The sequence below is a fragment of the Lissotriton vulgaris genome, chromosome 2_1, assembly GCF_964263255.1.
Source record: "Lissotriton vulgaris chromosome 2_1, aLisVul1.2, whole genome shotgun sequence".
In the NCBI taxonomy this organism is placed as follows: domain Eukaryota; kingdom Metazoa; phylum Chordata; class Amphibia; order Caudata; family Salamandridae; genus Lissotriton; species Lissotriton vulgaris.
Genome location: NC_141687.1, coordinates 994,344,689 through 994,372,078, shown reverse-complemented (window position 1 = coordinate 994,372,078; position 27,390 = coordinate 994,344,689).

The window sequence follows — 27,390 nt, the reverse complement described above, 5'->3', positions numbered from 1 at the left end:
TTCCTTTCCCCACGGCCGGGGCAGCCATGTGTAAGTATGAAAAGCAAACGCCCTGGAGCTTGGGAAAGAACACGACCTCGCTCTGCCCTCCGGCCTCTTCATGCAACCTGCTTGCTTCTGTCGTGTATTGGTTCAAGGTGCCTACGCGTTTCAGGGCCAACAGCCCCTTCTTCTTGGGCAGTGTAATACAAATGTTCATTACTCTGAGTGAGTCACGATAGAAAGCAGGCAGGCTTTTGTCCTGCCCAAGAAGAAGGGGCTGTTGGCCCTGAAACGCATAGGCACCTTGAACCAATACACGACAGAAGCAAGCAGGTTGCATGAAGAGGCCGGATCACGGTCAGCAAACGTTAGTCCATCGTTTGTGTTGCATACTTATACTGAGAAACACTGTTAGGATTCGACGAAGGTTCAGATGAACAGGTCCGTAGTACGGAGCGAGTAGTCTAAGAACTTCAAATCCCGGCATGCCTTGAGGCGCGTTACGTTTCCGACGTAGGAAGCGTGACGCGGACATAAATGCATTGCAGGAATTATCAGCGATGCCGATTATTTTGGACCAATTTCGTGGATTGACGAGCTGGGTGCAGTGTTGCCGTGCTCGTATTCAGGTTATGCTGGAGGGTGAGGAGATTCAGAAAAGGGGGTGGTGATGGACAGAGTTTCTGAATTAAGCAGAATACTCCTACCCAGTCAACAGATCAGAGCTTGATCCATCACCGTTTTTTAGCTCACTGCACCATCCCAGCTCAGAACCTGGCTACATGCAAATTAGTCTGTCCCTGTCCCAGTGCATCATGGGAACAGGGCAAACCAAACTACCAAGCCAATTCTTATACTGGGAAGGAAACAAGCTTTCGGGGACCAGTTTCTGGCATTACAGCCGTCATCGGCCCGGCTTGCTTGAATCCTGATGGTGCAATGAGCAAGGGACTCACATCTGAGTATACCCTTCCACGCTTATGGTGGACAAAACGATTCAGAAAAGGGGGTGGTGATGGACAGAGTTTCTGAATTAAGCAGAATACTCCTACCCAGTCAACAGATCAGGGCTTGATCCATCACCGTTTTTTAGCTCACTGCACCATCCCAGCTCAGAACCTGGCTACATGCAAATTAGTCTGTCCCTGTCCCAGTGCATCATGGGAACAGGGCAAACCAAACTACCAAGCCAATTCTTATACTGGGAAGGAAACAAGCTTCCGGGGACCGGTTTCCGGCATTACAGCCGTCAGCAGCCCGGCTTGCTTGAATCCTGATGGTGCAATGAGCAAGGGACTCACATCTGAGTATACCCTTCCACGCTTATGGTGGACAAAACGATTCAGAAAAGGGGGTGGTGATGGACAGAGTTTCTGAATTAAGCAGAATACTCCTACCCAGTCAACAGATCAGGGCTTGATCCATCACCGTTTTTTAGCTCACTGCACCATCCCAGCTCAGAACCTGGCTACATGCAAATTAGTCTGTCCCTGTCCTAGTGCATCATGGGAACAGGGCAAACAAAACTACCAAGCCAATTCTTATACTGGGGAGGAAACAAGCTTCCGGGGACTGGTTTCTAGCATTACAGCCGTCATCGGCCCGGCTTGCTTGAATCCTGATGGTGCAATGAGCAAGGGACTCACATCTGAGTATACCCTTCCACGCTTATGGTGGACAAAACGATTCAGAAAAGGGGGTGGTGATGGACAGAGTTTCTGAATTAAGCAGAATACTCCTACCCAGTCAACAGATCAGGGCTTGATCCATCACTGTTTTTTAGCTCACTGCACCATTACAGCTCAGAACCTGGCTACATGCAAATTAGTCTGTCCCTGTCCCAGGGTGAGGAGAAGCCTATGAGAAACGGCTGAGAATACGCTAACTTGGTAAAATTGGTCCGATTCTTACGCTTACTGCGTGAGCATTCCGGAAACCGGACCAGAGCTTTCTCGGCTGAGAAAGCATTTGTCCTCGCGGGATCCCAGGTCCGTGAGAGAGAGAACTTGGTGAAGGAATCCTGGGGTACTATGAGTAAAGTAGCTTTGAGAGTGGAATCCTATTCCCAAGTAATGGGGCCCAAAGGTGGATCTATGAATTAATAGACATTCACAAAGAAGGTCTACTTGTTCTACACGTCAGGGAGAGAACATTACTCTCTATCAAACTCGAGTTAAGCATTCATTAACTTTCACTGTTTTGTTTTGGATATGATTTAAACACGAGTTGTTTCTTCTTTTCCTCACATAGGAGATAAGACAGAGGGGTACCATATCTATTGGGGATATCAATGCACTTACATGCTAGAACGTGAAATGGTATGTTGAAGTACTGGTATAATCTTGCCTATGGTATAATGTGGTCATATGATTATTCCAATTGCCTTTTGTTCTTTTCTTTGCAGTAATAGAAATATCCCAGGTACCTCATTAAGGTCTATCTTCTATTTATAAAACTACATTCCTTTCTTCACAAGTAATAAGGTGGGGGGGTTTGATGCTAGATGTATTGATAACATCTGAGTCTATAGGGAAAAGAGTGTGATTATTCGTATTGTGTTTTGTCGTTACAGCTCTCCCTCCCCGCCGTCCCTATCCTTTCCTTCCTTTTCTTCCTGAGTCGAATCGTTTCTCATGGTCTGTATAGCTAATTCAGACGTGGGGAGGATTCCATTAGGGAGGTTATAGGACCTTCAGCACAGCCCCGAGGAGACAGACTGTGGAAGCCTGACAAACACACTCGGCAAGTTAGGATGCATTGTGGGATCAGTATGCAAATACAGTTTTATGTTATTTAATCTAGCTTTACCAATGCGTTGGTAGCCTGAGAGTTGCGCATTTTGCAGATTCAATTTACTGGGTAACTTTCTGTTAGTTTTCCATAGAGTTGTGAGGCATATACTATTGACATTGAGTATGTCATTAGTATTGTTATTTATACCTACACATCCATGACCAAAGGGTCATTAGTTGATTTTGTGGCTGAGTGCCTTATTCTTAATTCTGCATATGTTTTTCTAGCAGACCTTCAACACACTGATATAGAAAAGCGTTTTTATAAAAATAAATTAAACTGTTTTACTTTCATTGCATGCTTGTCTAGTACTTCACATTGACATTTGAGTATCCCACATCTTATCAATTTTCAAGGGCAGTTAAATAGGCAAGTTCATCAACATTATAGTTCATTTTGTGCTTTCATGTCAGCTGTTAATTCAGTTTATAAATGCACATACATCTCGTCATCCCCATTCAGTCCCATCGGGGTTCTGGTTTTAAATCTGATTATTAGTTTGGATTCAAGACATTGTAATTTAGTCACTCGATCACCGCCTCGTTCATTCTCTTTTATGACAGTGAGGCCTGCATATGTTACATCCTTCCAGGTTTTGCCAGGATGTATTTTGAGATGTTTAGCAATTGCATAGCTGTAGTCATTATTGGTAATTGATCGGATGTGTTCGAGTATTCTCTTTTTAAGAGAGCAAGTTGTTGAACCAATGTATTTCTTGCCACAGAAACATTGGAGTTGATACACATCAAATTGTGACTCACATGTCATTTTCTCTTTAATTTAAAATTTTCGCCCTTTAGGATCTTTTAGGCTTTTTAGGTTCTGACCAATCTTACACGCCTTACATGTTTGGCATTTTGCAAATCCATGCTGCCGCTTTTCTAGCCATGTTAGAGGCTTCGTTATTTGGAAGTGACTGTTTACCACCGTGTCTTGTATTGATGGAACTTTCCGGAAGACTATCAGTGGTCTTTCTCCAATAATTGGTCCAATTTCATTGTCTTTCTTCAGTACACTGCAATATTTGGTCAAAATTTGTCTTATTTTGAAACTTTCTTTTGAATATGTGAGGATCATTCGTGGTTTTCCGTCATCCGAATTTAGTTCTTTATTTTTGGGAACTAGAGTTTCCGTTCTAGTTCTGGTTCTAGCTCTTTGTTCCCCATGGGCAATGTCTGAATATTCGTATCCACGAGCAGTGAATCGTTCTCTGGTTTCTTCGAATTTTGTTTCCATCTCTTCATCTTCAGAGCAGTTCCGTCGCATACGGAGGAACTCTCCATATGGGATACTTCGCTTTAGAGACGTGGGATGAAAGCTTGTCCCATATAGAACACTATTTGTAGAGGTATGTATATGAGCGAGCAAGCGGCTGAGGCTGCGAAACGCGTTGGGTGTGATCACCAAATAAATTTCACTTGAAATGCAGATTGGGCCTCGACTTGTTGTCTTGTAAACTGTTTGAGACGGCGTTCTGGTGGATATATATATATATATATATATATATATATATATATGTATATATATATATTACCTACTGGCGATTGCCAGTAGGTAGTTATAGTTAGGATTGTTTTCCATAGGGAATCCGCAACATTCTATTGGTAATAACTTTTACGCCGGTTGAGGAATCTGCATGAAAATTTCCTGAAATGTGCCTCGCTGCGCTCCGCTCCTTTTCTGAAAATTTGGGGGGGATTCATCAAGCGGGGGCCGAGATAAAAGGGGGGTCCCAAAACGTGTTTTCCCCATGTTAATTTCCATAGGGCGGTTGGACTCACTTTTAGACCGAACGGCTGAATGGATTTCCACCAAACTTGGCAAAATTGTAGGGACTGGTAGCCCGATGTCCCTTTGCTATGTCTCAAGATATGTGCTCCAGTGGATTTTGAGTAATTAAGGTTCAAAAAAATATATATCTGTAAGCGCGCCCCCGTACGCGCACCGGGACGCGCTCCAGCACGCTACGCGAGTTTGCGAGCGGAAAGCTGATTGGCTATCGGGTGTCTGTCAACATTCCAAACAGTCCGGAGCGGCCGCCATCTTGTGTCTCGGTAGGATCGAGACACAAGAGGTGGCAAAAACAAAGGGGGAAATGACCAAAAGGGGGCAGGGTAGACCCCTGCTGACCCCCTAGGTTTGATGTGAGGGCCATAAAAGGGCCCCGCGGGGCAAACATTTTTTTTTTTTTCGATTTGCGCGGGGGGGGGGGGGAGCACCCGGTACGCGCACCGGGGAGCGTACCATGGGGAAAAAAGAATGACAGATTTTTAAAAAAACTTAGCATTTTTTTATAAATTGGAGGTAGTTCTAAAAAGAACTGTTTTTTATTCAACATTGAACATTTTGTACTTTTTTGGCTTTTATGAACAATTTTATATATTTTTGGGAATTTTTATGGGGACAAACAAAAAACAGGGAATTGTAAACGGCTCAACTGGAGCAAAAAAAATCAGGAAAATATTAAAGTTTCTTTGGGCACTTGTGGTTGTCACCAGCACGGTTGATAAATTTATCACTTTGCTCACCATAGCAAATTGTACGCCCACAAAATATGCAAACTATTTTGACATTTCCAAACTGGGTTTGGATGTTTGGGACCATCTCACTTGTCTCTGGTCCCAATGGAGTGGGTTGGGTACTTTGGGAGGTGCTGGGAGAAGATTGGGGAGTGTTTCTGGTCAGTTCTCTGACCTCTTCCGCACTATAGTTGTTAGGGTGCCGGCGTTGCATGTGGCGAATCATGGTGTTGTTGCCAAAAGAATATTTTGTGGCAGGGTTCCCCCTGGAAAGTACAGTGCCACAGATCAGACAAGTAACCTTTGGCGCATTTACTTTCTTGAGGCCCCTTGGGATTTAAAAAAATTCCCACACAATGTGCTCCTTTGGCTTGTAGGGGGTAGTATCTTCTGGCAGGTAGCGACTCTCCTCCTCCTCCACCTCCTCCTCCTCCTCTTCTTCATTTCCACCACTGTGGTGTTGTGGTGGTCCTTGTGGTGGTGGTGGTGGTGGTGGTGGTGGCTGAGATGCTCCTGCTGCTGCTGCTACTGTAGCCATTTCTCAGTACAAATGGGTACAAATAGGTCTGGAAACAGGTCTTCCTCACTCAAAGTACAAAGTGATAATGAGGAAAAAAGGTGGGGGCTTTCATCATTAGGAAAACAAAACTGTCTTGAACCAATGAAAAGTGTTATTTTCAGGTCACATGACCAGGGCTTTCATCATTTGGAAACCAAAACTGTCCTGAATCAATAAAAAGTGTTATCTTTAGGTCACATGACCCGACGAGCTTACGCTACGCGCCCCGGGGCACCTACGGAGCGCGATCATGTGTGCTCGGGTGCTTCCGGGTGCGCTTACGCATTGCGTATCATGCGGACGCGGCTATGCGATACGTCACAATGATGTTTTCGTTTGCGGCAATAGCGCTAACAGGACGCTCACTGGTACGCGCACCGGGACGTGCCGCAAGACTGCGCTTACCGGTGCGCTCACCGGTACGCGCCCCGGGAACCCTCAAAGGCAAAAAAAGAAAATATATATATACATATAAAAAATAGTATTACATAAATATACAATATAGGATTCATTGTAAAAAATATTATATTTGATAGCAATAGAAATTTGCTATTAAAAAAACTTTGAAATTCACTGAAAAAAACATAGGTTTGAGGCCCTATATATAGTTAGGAATTAGCATTTACAAAACCTATGAAATTCACTGAAAAAACCATAGGTTTCACACCAGTTATAGTTAGGAATTAGCATTTAAAAAACCTATTAAATTCACTGAAAAAACCATAGGTTTGACACCAGTTATAGTTAGCTGGAAATTTTACTGACATAAAACCATTGAAATTCCCACGTTATAGTTAGTTGGACTCACTATAACTTGCGCGCCTGCAATGCACTGCTGAAGACGTCACATATTACATCACTCATATATATATATATGAAACCAGTACCCTAAACCTTTGAAACTGGGCTTTGTCACATGCTTCCACCTACCCACTAAGTGACACACAAACTTTTGAGACCCTTGGCAATTCAAACGTGATTAGCCCCTTTTCAGCCAGCTCTTGTTGGAGACAGCACATCATTGGAGCACTACCACCCTTTTCTTCACACAGCTGAGCAGATGTCTTAGCAGAGGCATCTCATACAATTGATTTAGTAAAGTTTAGCTTTGGCATATCGCATCTGCCAAAAAAAGAATGATAATTTCCAGGAATGCATCTTCTCTAAGCTCCATGGATCATTTCCACAGAATGCGATTTCACACTGGTCCTTAATTGGTTTTCCTTTGTGGCTCATTAAGAAGCTGTCGAGTACAACAGAATCATGAAAACTCAGGCATGGGTGACAGTAAATGAAAAATGTGTTATTGTTTAAAACTGTAACTATTGTTAGAACGCAAAAAACAGAGGCTTAGATCGATGATTTTCAGATATGACATTTGGTTCAGATAATTTTTCTACATTTCTGCATTATGATTTGATTTTTTTTTCAGCTCCCTTTTTTAGGTCCTGGTTTACAACATGAAACCTAGAGAAATAGTTCTGTTGCCTTCCTTTCAAATCTCATGACATGATCGAAATAATAACTACTATGTTTACCTTTTCGGAGGATTAAATTTTTTCTGAACATCAGAATACTGTTGTCTTTTTTAAAATGCATATGTATTTTTGTATTTTCAAGTGAAATTACTGAAAATAGAATGCGATATATATGCAGAAGAGACTGCATATCTATCAGCTGCACAAGCAGTATTTCAGTGGAGCAGCATCGTAGTCAGCATCACTATAATTTTCTCTTGCTCAGTAACAGGCCCAAACTGGGAACCAATAGCTGCCCTTGCAAAAAATTTGATATTAGCCAATTTGCGTAGCAGGAATGCATTGGGCCCTTGTACACGCAAGGTAGAAGGCCCCTGTGACTCCTATTGGCATAATAAAATAAACGAATTCTAATGGGCAGAGTAACATGAGGCCGCCACTTCTCAGGCTTGCATGTCTCCAGATTTACCTAGCGCATCAGGGCCATGCAATGTTGCCTTGTGTGGCTTGGTAAATCTAATCTTGGGTTTGCATTGCCCTTGTGTTATCTTGCTTGGTGCACGGGTGACGAAAAACTTTGATAAATATGTCCCTGCAGCTAACGACTGTTTGACACAGCAAGAAGGCGGTCAGGCAGTAGCGTCGCCAGTTTGTCACGGACCCCAGTGCAAAGAAGGTAATGTGCCCTAGTGCTTCTAGGCTCCTGTGCCACTGCACTCGCTGCACCTATGGAAGCAATTCACCTGGGCTCAGGTGGGTGAAGTAGGTAGGCTGGCGAGTGGGCAAATCTTCCCAGGGCCCTTGTCACCACTGTAAGACGGGTGAGTTGATACATTTGTATTATGCTAGCAGTGGGCACCATGAATTAGACAAGCAGAGAGAGAGAAAGGGAGATATGGGGGGGGGGGGGTGGATGACGTGGTGGGAAATTTGAAGAGAGAAAGCCAGATAATACAATGTGCAAGAGACCGAAAGAGCAACAGTAGCTGGTTGTCTAAGAGATGTAGAGGCGGAAAGGGGAACAAAAAGAGACGGAGCAAGAGAAGTAGTGAAACGATAAAGAGAGAGAGAGAGACATGGATGTCCTTTGATCGACAGCAAACATGCAAGAGATACAGACACTTAAAGCATATGTTGCAAACATATACACAAAGCATAGGATGCAATATTATATACCCCTAATAATGATTAAAAATGTACGTGCTCCGTTACAAACATAACATTTACATTACTAGAGAAGCCGTGCAAGCCACCTTACACAAAGAACTGACACCGCACAAAGAGCAGCAGGTACCGAACAGCACACAGCAACAGCGCAAGCTTCTCACACAGAACCCGTACCACACTGGAGAAACAGTGCAGGATTCCTTCACAGAAAAAAGAGGTATGACCAGTGCTTAATTTGTGCCAGTGCTTTCTGGTGCTCAGGACCAGCACTTATTTGACAGGGCCGGAGCCTTAACGTTTTTCTCACTTTGCAGTGGACCTGATAATTATTTAAAAAATAAATGTACCTGTCCTTTGGGTGGCTCCTGATCTGTTTTCACAAATTGGCCAACCGAGGTCCGGGCACAACCATCACGATGCATCATCACGTCAGTGATGTCAGCACGGCATATGAAAAGGGGGGGCTCTTGGCCCCCCCGCCCACATGGCGGCGCGGCGATCGCCCCCTCCCTTTGTGCCCCTCGGTGGTGGGGCGTGCCCTCCTGGGCGCGCCCCACCACCGATTGGCTGATGCCCTCCCTGACCCGGATACCATGGTAGGATGTCCGGGTCAGGGGCGGGCGTGCCGGGAGGGGCTGGGTGGGGGCGTAGCCACCCCCACCCAGCCCCTTGGGGATAAAGAAGCGGGGAGCGCCCAGGAGACCCTCTTCTCCCTGGACGCTCCCCCACAACGTGTCGTGCCCCGCGCTCGGGGCTTCTTGTTTTTCGTAATCTCCTCTGTTTCTCTCCCTGTGCAGCTCTGATGTCCGGTTTCTCGTGCTCGGACGGAGGCCTGGAGGCCGCGAGGAGGATGGAAGAGCAGCTGTGCGCCGCACGGGGAGGAATGACCTGAGGCCCGAGGTTCTGCCTGGGAGAAGCGCCGGACGGCATGATGGATCGGGCAAGCCGTTGGTGGAAGTGATAAGTTAAGTGGGGGGTGTTTAACCTTGTTACTGTCTGCGTAGAACATTGGGGCAGGAACATGGCCAATGCAGTTATTTTACAAAGACCTATTCGTATTTAGCAAATGCACCGTCACAAATGTGTGTTGACTTTTAGCTGTAATGGGGGAGGGAATTTTGGTTTTTCCTCACGTAGTTTGTGTCGAGGCTTGGCCACGTTAAATAAGGTGTGGGTTGGCGGGAATGCTGCACTACTAGTGTGGGTAATGGGAAATGCTAATTGAATGCATGCATCCCGCGCAACCAGGTTGATCTGAGGGGACATAGCTCAGTGATCGAGTGCCTGCCGTGCATGTACGAAACACCGGGTTCGATTCCCGGTATCTCTGCTTCTTTGTTTGTCAAATGTGCAGTATTTTTATGGTAAGCAAATCGCGATGCTAACAAACAAGTTGGGGAAGATTGTAGAGGAGAATATCACCCCTTTCGTTTACCCGCGCAATCTGATTTACAGGTTATGTGTGCTGTGAAAATCACGTAATGGAGGAACAGAAACGTGTGTGGGGTTTTCTTTACATTCTCTTTGAAAGTTTCCTTGGCAAGAGCGTGCCACGTGCAAGCTGATTTATTAGTCGCCACCGGTTCCTCTTCTCAAGCTTGTCCATCCATGGCGGTAAAATTAGACCTCAGGGTGGAACTATTTCTACGGGGGAATGAGCCTCTGCGCCCCAGAGACCAAACAAATTAGCGCCTACAGTTTAAAACATGGTGCTTTTAGTGAAGGATAAGAACCCGCGTTATGCATTATCTAATTTAAAGATAACATGCTGCTCCGTGGACTGGCGGGTGCTCGGAGTTCCTCGCTTGTTCTAAATCACATAGATGCTTTAGCATTTCCACATCCACATTTCGCAACTAATAGGAAACATGTAACTGGAATGATTTCGATTCACGTCCAAACGGAGTAACCTGCGCATTTCATTTAGCGCCGGTGAACGGAAAAGAACCCGTTCTGGGCTGGATAGTGAGCGCTGGGCTTAAGCAGCGTTTTTGGGGCCTGTTTCATTTGTTAATGTGAATGCTGCTGTGGCTTGGTCGTCAGTTTGCCTCATTAATTTGCGCAGCACAAAGGCTGACGAGACGCTGTACCATCTGTTTGTTCCTTGTATGTGCTACTTGTTCATCTGCTCCCCTCCGCATCTGGCTGCCCCTCACTCTTTTTTACGCACCAATGTTTTAGATTACTTTTGCCTTGATGTTTGAAGATCACCCGCAAGAATGATTCATTTTCCTTATGTCCGCTTAGGGGTTCTGATCCTAACAGTTGGCAAGAAACATGGACATTCATCACCTCTTCGTTAATCAATATGTCGGTTGAATTACCCGATAAAACTTCGTGCTGCTTGTCTGAAGTTATAACACACTGGCCCCCCTGTTCCACTGACATCGGGCTGCCTGTCCTGATGATACTATGCACCATAAAGCATGATTACTCATGCATGACCTTAGACCTAAGGTGCTGTGGCGTATTTGGTTAAGCGCCCGTCTAGTCAAATTGTAGATCCTGAGTTTGATTCTCATCAGTGCTGTGGGTTTAGAAAATAAATAAATAAATAGAAGCCTTTCCAATGTCATGTTGCAGTAGGTGTGAACATTTTTAACATGCACAGATCCCTGCATTTACAGTCTCAATTATAATCTTAGGCGGACGATCTGCTTTAGATTAAATATAATTGCTGCATTATTTTAAGGACATTTATTAGTTCATGCAGCTGATGGGTGTCAACTTGCACGTAGTGTTTGTTTATATATATTCTATTATTCACCATCACAAGAACGCACTTTCAGAGCACAGTGGACAAGGATCATTGCAGCTTTTCCCCTTCATACGCAGGTGAAGGGACAGTCACACATTATCAAATGTTAGAGGACTGGTGTTTCCCATTTATTGGTGCCCTTAGATTCTTGGTCGGCTATGGACAGTTTGCTCCCTACTCCTCCTTGACTCTCCAAGGAGATGTGGAAATTCAGGCAACGGATAGCTAAAAGAAGTTATATAGGGTGAGTGTAGGAGCTTTGCCGCACAGTTATCACAGATGTAATAAAATATGAATAAGAAATGTCCGGCTAATAGGAGAGTGCGCGCAATTAGATGCTGGAAGCAAGCCTTGCCAATGAGCATTAGTTAATAGTCTCAGGTAATGTTCCGGAGAATGTTTATTAAAAGGGCTGTGTTGCACTTCCTAAACGGAGACCAAATGTGTTGTTTTGGCGGGATGGCTTTATTTAGCAAGCTGATGGTAATGGTGTCGCTATCGCTAACAGAGACAATGTTTTGTTTGAATGACAGACTGTGCATCCACTAGTGAGTTAATAAGAAGGGAGATAATGGTTGGGGCAGGACTGAAAATACTCTGGTTAGCAGGCACTCGGGGACATATGCAAACTCTTCATCCCTGCCCTGAACTAAATATCGCCACTAGTTACATATACATACCACCTGTGGCAGGAATTAATTTGCTTCTTTTCGCTCATTAAAGCGATACTACTTATAACATCAATGTATCTGGTGGAAGTTTTACAGTTACAGATGCAGCTCCACTGGCTATCAGTTTGGCTTCATCCTGAGAAAAGATTTACCCACTTTTGTTTTAGAGATTGTTAGAGCCTGCATCGAGTGGCCTCTATACACGGTTGAGTTACATCAAATTTAGCTTGACTAAACCAGGCGACAGGACAAATAATGCATCAGTAATTAGAGAATTAGCGGCAAGAATAAGCCAAATATGTGGCAGGATGGGACCCATTGGTGATAATATTAGTCTGACATTGTTTTCCCCTGTCTGTCCAAAGGTTGCATCGTATTAGTACGGACTGTAACACCTAAATATAGCAATATGCAACTGAAACGGCAGAATAGGAGCAGAGGCTGGATTATGTGTCAAATTAAGCATATCTATAAATGTCCAGCGGCCCGAGTAAGAAGATGCTTTATGGAAACCATGGTGGTATCGGAACAGGAGGACCTACCGTGCGTGACAATATGAAGGTTGCTAGAAAGCCTAGGCGATACGTTTGCAAATATGTATACACTGCCCTGGCTTTTGTAGTAGGTGATCACACAGGTTCGGGAAGTAGAAGTCCTTCGCCTCTCATACATCCCTCACCTACTCTTTAATCCCCAGACCGTCCACTTCTAACTCAGTCTAGGGAGTTATCTCAGGGTCCTTGGAGGGCCTTAATAATCTCTCCAGGTATTTAGTCTCTGCTGGGCTAGGAACATTTAATGTAATGTTTGCACCATGGCAATAAATGCATATGTCCAGTAGTACAATACTAAGAAACATGTTCAGTCGGCCACATTCATTTTCACTGGTATTATGACATGAACGCTTAACTATATAACTTAGTGGGCAGACCTAAGCATTAAAAACATAACATTGAAAGCGATGCGCTCGCAATAGGATATACTTCCCTGGCTACTATAGGAGGTGATCACACAGGTTAAAGACCCAATCCTTAAGACTATCTGTTATTTTCCCGAGAATATCCTAGGGCCCCTAAGCCATCCTGGTAAGAGCATCTGCAATACAATTTCTGAACCCTCGATATACAGTCTAGACGGTGAAGGGGTAATTGTCTTTACAAGTTAATACACAGGCTGAGCATGCGGTACAGGTTGAACTGCTCTTGGCTCAAGAGAGAAGCAGATGATTGATTGCGTCACTGCCTGGAGAAGATGATGTAACCTAGCAGAAATAGCCAGGAGGGCCCCATACAATATCCTTGCAAACTCCCTGGGGGGATTATAAAGCTGGTCGGGGCAGCCGGGTAAGTGACTGCCCCCTTTGTTTTATTCCCAGCAGCAGAGTTGAAGCCAGCAGTGGGTTTTAGACAGCGTGACCCCCTCCCACCACTCTGCCTGTGGGGGGGGGGGGCTCCTCAGCACTTGAGTCCAGACGTCAAGTATTCCTGGTCTATTCACTGCCTCCTCTGTCGGGAAGGATTCAATATATTATATGGCAATACCCCCAGTCACACGGTTTCATAGACTTTGTGTGAGGGTCTGGTAACAGGACCAAGGATCACAGTGCAGACAGGCGAGGGGAAAAGGCTGCCTACCAGCAAGGGTGGTCGACCTTCAATCCGAGGGAACAGGGTTCATGGCCTAACAAAGAGGCGCAACATACTGTGAGTCTGGGCGAATCACTTAATCTCCTCGCGCTTAACAGAAAACTAATGTGTTCTCAGGTAACGCAACTGGTACTCATGTAAAGCTCTCCGATGCCGTCATGGGCCTGTCTCATGGGTTCTTAAACGATACGTGCGGTTTGACGTGTTGTAACGTGCAAGGTAACTCACGCCTGGGTTTTTTCTGTTTCTTTTGCAGTTTCTCAAACCTGTCGACGCAGGGGAGGAACTCGCCGCGGGGCATCACCAGGCTTCAACAGCTCAACGAAAGCTGCAAGATGTGCGACGGACAATGGTGACTTGGTTGTGGGCCACTCGTGGTGAGGCGTGCCAAACATGTTTCTTTTCCTTGCAAGCGAATGTAGGAGGAGGGCGGAACAGAAGGGGTTTCCGTCCCCTTAGGGGGAGAGGAGGGGGGGGGGGGCTACGCCCCAGGCAGTTAGTAATTCTTTTGGTCTAAGCTACTCTCCTAACAACTTACTCCCCGTCAGTGGTGATACTTCACCTGGGGGAGAACGATTTGGCCAAACTGGGTGGGCACATCCTTATGGAAGAAATCATCTCTGCTGCGTGGTGGGCGGCCAAGACATGTCCGGGTCAATGCCTTTCTTTCTAGAGAACGTAGGAAAAGGGGGCACAAACGGGGTTTTAATATCTCACTCTTTGAGAGAGGGGGCCTATGCTCAGCCAGTTAGGAAAGTCTTCCAGGGACTCTTAGCTCAGCAGCCCCCCCCCCCCCCCCCCCCGTCAGTGGTGATACTTCGCCTGGGGGGGAGAATAATTTGGCAGCACTTGCCCGGGTTGCACAGTAGTATGGTTGCAACTTATCCCTGGTGACAGGGGCGAGAAGGGTACTCGGTCAGGGCGTTGAATTACTCGGTAAAGAGAATCAACACACTGTTAGGCAAACTATTTCAAGCCCTCAGTTTGCTGACGATTCCACATGGGTGTATCTGGGGGCGTGTAGTTCTACCTGGGGGGCAGGGTACACTGGACTGAGGCAGGGCTAATAATCTATGGGCCTGGTTGGAGGGGTTTTTTGCACAGTAAGTATGCTCCTGGTTTAGGTCTACTTGACTGAGGCGGGGAATGTCTTGTGGTCTAACAATATCTGGGCCTGGTTAGAGGGTTTTTCTAAACAAGATTGCTGATTTGGGTCTAGGTAGGGGGAGGCCAGATCGTCGGTTAACAATGCTGGCCTGTGGCGGTAAGGTCATGACCGGTGAGCAGCTATTTCAAGGTCTGAGGGGGCGGGCATCATCCATGGGAGGTTCCCGTCCAGGGGGAGGGGCCATTGGCCACTCCAAGAACTCCAGGGGCAAGGTAACTGGTGCTTCAAAGGGGCGCGGGTTGGAGTAGTCACGCTTTCCTTAGGCTGGTAGCCACCCCGCGCGCGCATACTTATGACGTCACTGGATGGCGCAGAGTAAGGGCCCTCCTTTAGTGGGTAAATGGAGTTCACGGCGTAGACCGGGTAATTACCAGGACCGGCTGCGCATGCGCACATCACTAGGTAAGGCGCAGCTAGTAGGACCTGACACCGGTTAGCGACCTTGCCATATGGCCAGAAATGTAGTATACAAAAATCAAGATGAGGATGTTAGCTTCGGTTAGGAAACAATCTGTATTAGAGTTTCTGTTAAGGTTAGCCTCTCAAACTTGTTGACAATATTGTATCTAATGTCCTGCTGATTTTTGTATAAATTGTTGATCATGCAATTAAAAACCTTTTTAATTTCATATCTTAATAAATACGGCCGGGAGGTCCCGCGGCCTCCCGCCTTCCAAAGATAACCAGGTATCATGTTCATGTGTCAGGTGTTGGTGTGCTCAGATGGGGGGGGCGGCAGCCAGTCGCTGACCATGTGAAAAGGGGGGGCTCTTGGCCCCCCCGCCCACATGGCGGCGCGGCGATCGCCCCCTCCCTTTGTGCCCCTCGGTGGTGGGGCGTGCCCTCCTGGGCGCGCCCCACCACCGATTGGCTGATGCCCTCCCTGACCCGGATACCATGGTAGGATGTCCGGGTCAGGGGCGGGTGTGCCGGGAGGGGCTGGGTGGGGGCGTAGCCACCCCCACCCAGCCCCTTGGGGATAAAGAAGCGGGGAGCGCCCAGGAGACCCTCTTCTCCCTGGACGCTCCCCCACAACGTGTCGTGCCCCGCGCTCGGGGCTTCTTGTTTTTCCCACCCACCATCCCTGGAACTAAATGATTGAGGTTGTCTTAGTCTAGTTTAAGCGTAATCTGTAGGTGCTTGTTGAGATCCTTGATATGCATAAGTGATCAGTGTCTGGTTTGTATATTATGCTGATGATGCTTTCTTTAGGAATTTTTTCCCCTTTTAGTGAATTGTGATGAAACATGTTATGATATTACAATTGTGCTTAGGACTTTTTTCCCTTTGTAGCTTTAAATTGATGTTTTGATGTGTTAGCTAGAGTAGTTGTCATTAGAATTTTTCTCCTAGGTCGTCGTATTTATTAGGTTTGGGGCATGCGGTAAGGTCATGACCGGTGAGCAGCTATTTCAAGGTCTGAGGGGGCGGGCATCATCCATGGGAGGTTCCCGTCCAGGGGGAGGGGCCATTGGCCACTCCAAGAACTCCAGGGGCAAGGTAACTGGTGCTTCAAAGGGGCGCGGGTTGGAGTAGTCACGCTTTCCTTAGGCTGGTAGCCACCCCGCGCGCGCATACTTATGACGTCACTGGATGGCGCAGAGTAAGGGCCCTCCTTTAGTGGGTAAATGGAGTTCACGGCGTAGACCGGGTAATTACCAGGACCGGCTGCGCATGCGCACATCACTAGGTAAGGCGCAGCTAGTAGGACCTGACACCGGTTAGCGACCTTGCCATATGGCCAGAAATGTAGTATACAAAAATCAAGATGAGGATGTTAGCTTCGGTTAGGAAACAATCTGTATTAGAGTTTCTGTTAAGGTTAGCCTCTCAAACTTGTTGACAATATTGTATCTAATGTCCTGCTGATTTTTGTATAAATTGTTGATCATGCAATTAAAAACCTTTTTAATTTCATATCTTAATAAATACGGCCGGGAGGTCCCGCGGCCTCCCGCCTTCCAAAGATAACCAGGTATCATGTTCATGTGTCAGGTGTTGGTGTGCTCAGATGGGGGGGGCGGCAGCCAGTCGCTGACCATGTTGCAATGAAGACCTGAACTACTGCGTGGCATGCTGGGACAACGCAGGCGCAAAAATTGTGTTTTCAGTAAGGCCTGCGTGGCAAATGAAGAGCAAGCAGAAAGTACTATACAACTTTTGCCCGCCTCAAAGGCTAGATCTGAAAATGTCTGGCTGCAATTCACCTTTGTTGGTGTGCTCATTGCCCACTACCGACTCCTGTAGTACCACTTTGTATTTGGAGTGCTGTAAAGGCTGTACAGTACTGCTCTTAACTGCCAGCACCTGAATTGCTAGTGCTACGTTACTGCTGCGCGAGTTTGGCTAGCACAACATTACCGGGGTTAGCTGAGCAAAATGCACAAGGCACCGGCACCGCTTGTTATAATGAGTAGTGGACACCGGTCTGGTCTGCACGAATTAACAAATCGACCCCTCCTGGAGCAGGTAAGCGAAGGAATCCATTGGCAGCGCTGGGCCCTTTCTGCTTTTTGCCATGTGCGTGTAAGAGACACAGAGTAAAACTGTCTTTATAGATTTCCTTTCGTATCTGTGTGCTCAGAGAAATTTCTTTTAATAATGCTGTTGGAGTGACTGATGACAGATTGTTCAAACGGTGTGTCCGATAATTTAGGTTGTGTTACCTATTTATTTATGTGTCATTTGGTGTAGACACATCGTTTTATTAACAGTACTTCAGATTTTGATTGCAAGGACTGTGTAAGGCAAGAATCATATATGCATGTGTCCTCTGAAAGTGAGTCTAAGTATTCGTCTGGGTCTGCGACTGAGATAGTAATCAAATTAAAGTCTGAACCGTAACATTTAATTAGTTGATTAAATCGAGGTTGCAAAAGAGTTCCCCATGTCTATGTGGGTGTTTGCGGTTGGTTAGGTTGTCTTCAAACTTTCTTCCCTTCCGGTAATGGGTTAATTACGCTAATTACTTAAAATGGTATCTATTAATTCCTGCATCAGGCCATTTTCTGTGTTCTCTTCTTCATGCTTTATTATGTGAAGTGTGAGTGTCTAAGGGGCACATGCATCATTGTGTCGTTTTGCGATTCGTAATTTGCGAATTTTTAGGAATCGCAAGTTGCGAATCGCAAAACGGCATGTATCATTATTTTAGCGATTTTTTTGAGAATCAGTGAAAATCGCTATTTTTTGCGAATCGCAATATATTTGCAATTTTTCTGCGAATTCGCATTTTAAGAAATCGCAAAAAAATTGCAAAATTGCGAATTCGCAAAATCATGCATTGGATTGAGGACACACTCAGGAATCACACACACTGATTAAGCACACCTGAAACCTAGTTTGAACTAGAGAGTGGCACTTGGTCCTTTGAACTTTGTTTGCTGCACCAAAGGGGAGTGTTTTTGGAGTGCAGCAGAGGGACGAATGGAGCCAGAAAGTGCTAGTCAAGACCTTCAAGCCAGAAAAAGGAAGATAGAGTTTAGGGAGCAGGAGTTGCAGATTTTAATAGAGGAGGTTACTCGGAGGCAGGAACATCTGTTTGGGAAGCAGTCATTGAAGGTTCCAGAAGCAGTCAAAAGAAAACTGGGGCTGGCCATACAAGCAAAAGTAAATGCTGTCATGGTTGCCCACCGAGATATCACCAACCTTCAAAAACGGTGGTATGACTTACACTCTCGTGCAAAAGAAAGGATTGCGCCAAGGATCAAAAGTGCCAACAGAACTGGTGGAGGCCCTCCCAGGGACAGACCAACTACCCCCCTGGAGGATTTCATTGAGGGTACCCTTGTGACAGAAGCAGTCATTGGAGTGATTAAAATAGACAACTCTGAGCATGCTGGCACTTCACAAGGTAAGATTATTGTCTGTAATATTTTTATTTTTTAAGTATATGAGGTTGCAGGATGTAATTAAACATTTTATTACTGTGCATGTTCAAACCCCTAAAGTTCTTTTTACACTTTGCTTTGCCTTATGGTGGTTTAAAAGGCATTTTCATGAAGGAAGCAGTGTATCATGGGACTTGTAGTTTTTTCTAACATGGTTAGTAAAATGTTTTATAAAGTTTAATTTTTTAATTTGAAAAATAACACATCACTAATGAGATAGTTCAAAGGCATGCATTTAGCATGTTTATTACACAAAAAATGTGCATTTTAGTTACAAAGAGGGGTGGGGTCACACACTACTCACACACCGGCGGGAGTTGCCCCTAAGGACTCTGGTCATTGTAGTAGAGTGTTCGCGATGCATCATCTTTCGATCTTGCTATCTTTGCTGTCTTCGCCATCCCTGGACACGTGTTTCGGGTTTTCAACCCTCGTCAGCAGGGATAGGCAGTGTTCTGGGGTCGCCGATGGCTGCCAATATCTGCCAGGTATAGTACCACTCCGACGCGTAGGTGCGGGATCCCAGGCTCGTCAGCCCGCTGCTCAAGGGAGCTTTAAGTTACAAAGAGGGGTGGGGTCGCACACTACTCACACACCGGCGGGAGTTGCCCCTAAGGACTCCGGTCATTGTAGTAGAGTGTTCGCGATGCATCATCTTTCGATCTTGCTATCTTCGCTGTCTTCGCCATCCCTGGAAACGTGTTTCGGGTTTTCAACCATCGTCAGCAGGGATAGGCAGTGTTCTGGGGTCGGCGATGGCTGCCAATATCTGCCAAGTATAGTACCACTCCGGCGCGTAGGTGCGGGATCCCAGGCTCGTCAGCCCGCTGCTCAAGGGAGCTTTAAGTTACAAAGAGGGGTGGGGTCGCACACTACTCACACACCGGCGGGAGTTGCCCCTAAGGACTCTGGTCATTGTAGTAGAGTGTTCGCGATGCATCATCTTTCGATCTTGCTATCTTCGCTGTCTTCGCCATCCCTGGACACGTGTTTCGGGTTTTCAACCCTCGTCAGCAGGGATAGACAGTGTTCTGGGGTCGCCGATGGTTGCCAATATCTGCCAGGTATAGTACCTCTCCGGCGCGTAGGTGCGGGATCCCAGGCTCGTCAGCCCGCTGCTCAAGGGAGCTTTAAGTTACAAAGAGGGGTGGGGTCGCACACTACTCACACACCGGCGGGAGTTGCCCCTAAGGACTCTGGTCATTGTAGTAGAGTGTTCGTGATGCATCATCTTTCGATCTTGCTATCTTCGCTGTCCTCGCCATCCCTGGACACGTGTTTCGGGTTTTCAACCCTCGTCAGCAGGGATAGGCAGTGTTCTGGGGTCGCCGATGGCTGCCAATATCTGCCAGGTATAGTACCACTCCGGCGCGTAGGTGCGGGATCCCAGGCTCGTCAGCCCGCTGTTCAAGGGAGCTTTAAGTTACAAAGAGGGGTGGGGTCGCACACTACTCACACACCGGCAGGAGTTGCCCCTAAGGACTCTGGTCATTGTAGTAGAGTGTTCGCGATGCATCATCTTTCGATCTTGCTATCTTCGCTGTCTTCGCCATCCCTGGACACGTGTTTCGGGTTTTCAACCCTCATCAGCAGGGATAGGCAGTGTTCTGGGGTCGCCGATGGCTGCCAATATCTGCCAGGTATAGTACCACTCCGGCGCGTAGGTGCGGGATCCCAGGCTCGTCAGCCCGCTGTTCAAGGGAGCTTTAAGTTACAAAGAGGGGTGGGGTCGCACACTACTCACACACCGGCAGGAGTTGCCCCTAAGGACTCTGGTCATTGTAGTAGAGTGTTCGCGATGCATCATCTTTCGATCTTGCTATCTTCGCTGTCTTCGCCATCCATGGACACGTGTTTCGGGTTTTCAACCCTCGTCAGCAGGGATAGGCAGTGTTCTGGGGTCGCCGATGGCTGTCAATATCTGCCAGGTATAGTACCACTCCGTCGAGTAGGTGCGGGATCCCAGGCTCGTCAGCCCGCTGCTCAAGGGAGCTTTAAGTTACAAAGAGGGGTGGGGTCGCACACTACTCACACACCGGCGGGAGTTGCCCCTAAGGACTCTGGTCATTGTAGTAGAGTGTTCGCGATGCATCATCTTTCGATCTTTCGATCTTGCTATCTTCGCTGTCTTCGCCATCCCTGGACACGTGTTTCGGGTTTTCAACCCTCGTCAGCAGGGATAGACAGTGTTCTGGGGTCGCCGATGGTTGCCAATATCTGCCAGGTATAGTACCTCTCCGGCGCGTAGGTGCGGGATCCCAGGCTCGTCAGCCCGCTGCTCAAGGGAGCTTTAAGTTACAAAGAGGGGTGGGGTCGCACACTACTCACACACCGGCGGGAGTTGCCCCTAGGGACTCTGGTCATTGTAGTAGAGTGTTCGCGATGCATCATCTTTCGATCTTGCTATCTTTGCTGTCTTCGCCATCCCTGGACACGTGTTTCGGGTTTTCAACCCTCGTCAGCAGGGATAGGCAGTGTTCTGGGGTCGCCGATGGCTGCCAATATCTGCCAGGTATAGTACCACTCCGGCACGTAGGTGCGGGATCCCAGGCTTTTCAGCCCGCTGCTCAAGAGAGCTTTAAGTTACATAGAGGGGTGGGGTCACACACTACTCACACACCGGCGGGAGTTGCCCCTAAGGACTCTGGTCATTGTAGTAGAGTGTTCGCGATGCATCATCTTTCGATCTTGCTATCTTCGTTCTCTTCGCCATCCCTGGACACGTGTTTCGGGTGACAGAAGCAGTCATTGGAGTGATTAAAATAGACAACTCTGAGCATGCTGGCACTTCACAAGGTAAGATTATTGTCTGTAATATTTTTATTTTTTAAGTATATGAGGTTGCAGGATATAATTAACCATTTTATTACTGTGCATGTTCAAACCCCTAAAGTTTTTTTACACTTTGCTTTGCCTTATGGTGGTTTAAAAGGCATTTTCATGAAGGAAGCAGTGTATCATGGGACTTGTAGTTTTTTCTAACATGGTTAGTAAAATGTTTTATAAAGTTTCATTTTTTAATTTGAAAAATAACACATCACTAATGAGATAGTTCAAAGGCATGCATTTAGCATGTTTATTACCCAACAAATGTGCATTTTAGTGCTTTTTCTAACATGTCATTTCAATTCATTTATATACTGAATGCACTTTATCATTTATAGATGTTGATACATAAATTGAAAAAAATGTTTTTGAAGACACCAACATGGATTTAAAGAAAAACATTAGATCAAAACTCAGAGACATCTTCACCAACTGTGCACACATTGCAAGGTAGAAAGAGAGTGCGTCAGCTTCAGAATTCATAGGACCCGTACCCTCCAGATATGCCCCCGCCGCCCAACTACCCTAGACATGCAAGATCCCCACATTTGAAATCACAAGAGATTCAGGTGGGGTTAAAAAGGCCATGTTTATTCACACATTGTATAAACATGACAAGCAATAACATGCATATCAAAATCACAAGGTATAACATAACTACATTTATGAGCATATCAGCTCCATGAGCATATCAGCTCCATCACCTTCCCAACCCTAAGGGAGGAACACCATCTGGTTCGCATTTCGCAACTGGGTATCCTACGCCAAGTGCCGTGAACCTGCCCCTTAGAGTGGTGGGTCCCGCCCTTCTATCCTTGTCCGCCATTACCGGGGCCCACCTTTCGACCACCAGGCTGCCCAAGGTCGCCCGGGAGGCCTCAAAATCTGTTGCCCTAGCCTCCCCAGCCGGTGGTCACTTCCTCCCAGTGGAGAGCTTGCCATATCCCCCCTCAGAGCTGGCCTATGGAGCCCGGCAAGCGGGCTCCCATCCATTTTGTTTAGCCACTATTTACTGATCGCAGGTCTCTTCTCCGCAGCACGCCCCTCAAACCATTATTCTAAGGGACGGGTGGGTGGGAATTTCGAAAAGCCGGCCTGGATCTCGAGAATGGCGAGGAGCCGGCGTGAGCAGTCAGGTATCCAGGAGTGATAGCGGGAACAGAGACCCCAGTCACAGGGAGTTGACCCTAAATAGGCCCAGAGTCTCCACCCCCTGACCCTCGGGTCACGCGATATCGCCAGGGCTGAAAAGGGTCGGCCGGACGCCGATTGGGCCGTCCGCCCGATCAACCACCAGAGACCAGGAGCGGGCGGGGTCCGGAGAGGCCGGTCCTAAGTGCGCGCGTCGTGATTCTCCACGCTTGTCAGACACTGAAGAAGAGCATATTGTCCCAGAACTTGAACAGCAAAGTGCAGGAATCACTGGCACTTCAAATAAACAGTCAAGTCGTCCAAAAATTCTTCAGAAGAAGGCCAAGGTCTTCAAATCAAAGAAACTCCATAGAAGATAATGCCCTTGTAAGTGATGTTGAATTAAAGTTATTGAAAGTGCAGCGTCTGGCAGGGAAGGATATGAGGATTACGAAGGGCAAACTGAGTCATATCAGTGAAGACATCAGTGAAATGAGTAAAAGTTTGACAACATTAACAAAAGTGATTGAAGGTGCACAAAAGGCGTCATGTGACAATTTTTACTGCATAGCAAATGCATTGGAGACTATTTGTAATGGCATGGAAGGTCAGAAGATTGCTGTTAGAACCGGCTGTCTCTAGTTGGCAGAGGTATACACTTCTGACAAATAGGGACACTCCTTTTCTAGTCAGGGCAAGGGGATCACACCCTTCGATAACCCCTGCTCACCCCCTTGGTAGCTTGGCAGAGCAGAACAGGCTTATCTCAGAGGCTGTGTGTTAAGCAACTATGACCACATACAGTAATACAGTGAATACACTACAAATGGACACGACACTGTAGTATTATAAAAAATAAGTATTTTTATATAAGACTTAGCACAAGACCAAATAACGGCAAAACTGTACACAATCGGAATAAATACGTTCGGGAAGGAAAAAGGATAGTTCAAAGGTAGTTTCTTCTTTAGCACAAAAGTCTTTAGTATCAAGCAATTCTTCTTCTTGGAAACACAGTTCTTAGCAACAGGGTAACTCACACGGGAGCTACACAACGCTGGGCAGAGATAATCCACAGGTTCGGCGTCGACCGCGAGGAGCGCTGCATCGGGCCTGGAGTCACACGGACCCCCAACAACACAGTACCTTAGGAAAATGAAGCACACGATGATCAGCGGCGTCGAGCAATCCGGCGTCGCGTCTCCGGTGTCGATCAGGCCTCAGCAGGCGTTGTCGATGATGCAGTTGCACAGAGTGAGCAGCGCTCACGGCGTCGAAGGGCACACGGTTGATGCGATCAGCAGCGGGGCAGACACGAGGTCCTCTGGAGTTAGAGCCGTACTCCTACTCACTGGCGTTGCTGCTGGCGTCGGTTGGGCCCAGCGTCCGGTCGTCGTGATGCTGTTCTTTACAGAGGTGCTGGATTCAAACTTCCAGCGGATAGCACTTTTTAGCAGGTGAAGTCTTTTGGCCCTGTGACTTCGGCAGGAGACTGGCACTCTTCCAGTCCTTGGAGATTTTCTTAGCAAGCGTGAGAGTACACACCCAGTTCCTCTCTCCTGGTTCCTTGGCAAAAATAAAGAAGCACTGCAGGATTCCCCCAACAACAGCACACTGGCAGAAGGGGTAGGCAGTCCTTTAGATCAGCAGGCTTCTTGTCCTTGGTTACAGGGTTCCTTGTCAAAAGTGATCTAAATTCTTGGTTCAGGGGTCCTCCTCTTATACCCCTTTGCGTCGTTGATCCCTTTGTCTATGCCGGGGATTTCCCAACACCCTGGGTCTGTGGTGGGTGGAGCTAGGCAGTGGCACCTGGCCTATTCATTGCGCCGGGCCGGGTCCTCAGACGCCCCGCAGGAGGTGGAGCCAGTATTGACACCGGCAGGAGCAGAGCTATCGTCCTCCTGGCAGGAGGTGGGGCTAGGATCGTCCATGGCAGGTACAGAGCCATCAGTCGCTCGGCAGGAGGTGGAGCCAGCATTGTATCAGGCAAGGCAGGCTATCAACAACTACTCTCCCCCTACTCTCAACGTAATGTCCCACTCATCCCACACTGACTCATCCAGACCTCTTGGAGCCACCCAGCTCCTGTCACACACACGCAAGACCAGCAGAGACCAGATATGGTTAGACAAGAAAATAGACACTTTCTAAAAGTGCTATTTTCGAACCCAGAGTCCAAAGACCATCCACACCAGCGGATGCGTAATTAAACCCCGAGTTCAGGGATACCAAACTCGACATTGCACCATGCTCCCCGAGCCAGCTAGGATTATAGCGTTAATAATCCCGGCGGCCCATTCTATCCAACGGAGAGCAGGCTACCTCGCAATAGTGAAGCCCTAAGATGGCGGCACTTCACTATCAGGACATGCCAACTTGGTCAGGCTTGTCCTACCTTACACTTACAATGCACCCTGCCCATGGGCCTACCATAGGGGTGACTAACATGAAGTTAAGGGAAGGTTGGAGGGGCTGGCAAGTAGGTATACCTGCGCAGCCGACGTGACAGTGCAAGACTGCACGTGGGTCTCGCAATGACCGACCCGTAGACATTCTTTTACCAGGCCGCTCCTGTGGGTGGCACAACACGTGCTGCAAGCCCACGAGCGGCATTTGCGTTTACAAGCCCCGGCACTCCTGGTGCACTAGACTAGGGACTGACAGTAAACCAAATAAGGCCAAACATGGATACCATCGATACATCATTTTAACAGAGGGAGCACTTGCGCTATGGCACTGATCAGCAGTGACACGGCGCCCAAAGCATATACCAGCAAAACATCGTAAAACAGTAGAGGCAAACAGAAAAATGGAGGAGAGACTCAAGCCAATGATGTCAGGTCTAACACGTGTCCCCTCCAGCTGAAATGTGGGGAGAACTACCCTTAACCTAGGGAGTCCTCATCACTAAGGCGGAAAAATCTGGACAGACCATCAGCATTGGCGTGATCTGTACCAGGGCGGTGTTCCACCGTAAAGTCCATCCCCTGTAGAGCAATGGACCACCTCAACAGTTTCGGTTTCTCACCCCTCATTTGCATCAACCATCTGAGGGGCCTGTGGTCTGTCTGAACCCGGAAGTGAGTCCCAAACAGGTAGGGTCTTAACTTCTTCAGCGCCCAGACCACAGCAAATGCTTCTCTTTCTATCGCACTCCATCTCGTTTCCCTGGGAAGTAACCTCCTACTGATGAAGGCTACAGGCAAGTCTCGGCCCTCTTCATTCACCTGAGCTAGAACAGCCCCCACGCCATGCTCTGAAGCGTCCGTCTGAACAATGAATTCTTTCGAAAAGTCGGGTGCTTGGAGTATAGGTGCTGTGCACATTGCAGTTTTCAGGGTGTCAAAGGCCGTTTGACAGGCATCAGTCCAGATCACGTTTCGTGGCTGCTTCCTGGAAGTCAGCGAAGTCAAGGGGTGCACAATGTTACCGTAATCCTTGACAAACCTCCTGTAGTAACCCGTGAGTCCTAAGAAGGCTCTCACCTGTGTTTGGGTTTTGGGCGGTGCCCAAGCCAGGATGGTATCAATCTTGGGTTGCAGGGGGGCAACCTTGCCGCTCCCTACTTGGTGCCCCAAGTACCCCACAGAACCCTGCCCAATCTGGCACTTACTGGCCTTGATTGTGAGGCCTGCTCCGCGCAGGGCCAACAACACTTCCTGGAGGTGGCGCAAGTGTTCATCCCAGCTGGCGCTGAACACTGCGATGTCGTCCAGGTAGGCGGCACTGAAATCCTCCAGTCCAGCCAAGACCTGGTTGACCAACCTCTGGAAGGTGGCAGGGGCATTCTTCATCCCAAAGGGCATTACCCGGAACTGGTATAGCCCATCTGGTGTGGAGAACGCCGACCTCTCCTTTGCCCCATCAGTCAAGGCGATCTGCCAGTACCCAGACGTTAAGTCAAACGTACTAAGGTACCGGGCAGCCCCCAACCGATCGATGAGCTCATCAGCTCTGGGGATGGGGTGCGCGTCAGTCTTTGTGACCGAATTGAGTCCTCGGTAATCCACGCAGAACCCGAGCTCTGGTGAAGCACCAGGCGCTGCAGCCTTCGGGACCAAGACCACTGGGCTGGCCCAAGGACTGCTAGAGGACTCAATCACCCCTAACGCGAACATTTTGGAGACCTCCTCCTTAATGTACGCTCTGACCTTGTCAGTCACCCTGTAAGCCTTGTGCTTCACAGGAGGGCTGTCTCCGGTGTCGACGTCATGGACACACCAATGCGTGACACCCGGAACCAAGGAAAACAGATCTGGGAATTGTCCCAACAGGTGGCGACAATCCTGTTTCTGCTCAAGGGTCAGTGTGTCAGAGAGGACCACACCATCCACTGACCCGTCTTGCTCCTTAGCATACAGGAGGTCAGGAAGAGGCTCACTCTCCTCCTCCGTTCCATCATCTGTGGCTAAGAGCATGCCCACTTCGGACCTTTCTAAGTGGGGCTTCAAACGGTTGACATGCAGGACCCGCAAGGGGTTCCTGGGAGATTTCAAGTCCACCAAGTAGGTGACATCGCTCTTCTTCTCCACAACCTTAAACGGTCCAGTCCACCTGTCCTTGAGCGCACAAGGTTCCACAGGGGACATGACCCACACTTCCTGACCAGGCTGAAGCTCTACCAGAGTGGCATTCCGGTCGTACCATCGCTTCATCTCCTCCTGGCTGGCCTCCAGATTTGCCTGAGCAAGTTCTCTGAAGCGCCGAGTCTGGTTCCGAAAGGCCAGCATGTAGCTGTATACATCCTGGGGAGGTTTCCTGGGAGATTGCTCCCAGCCTTCCTTGACCAGACTCAAAGGCCC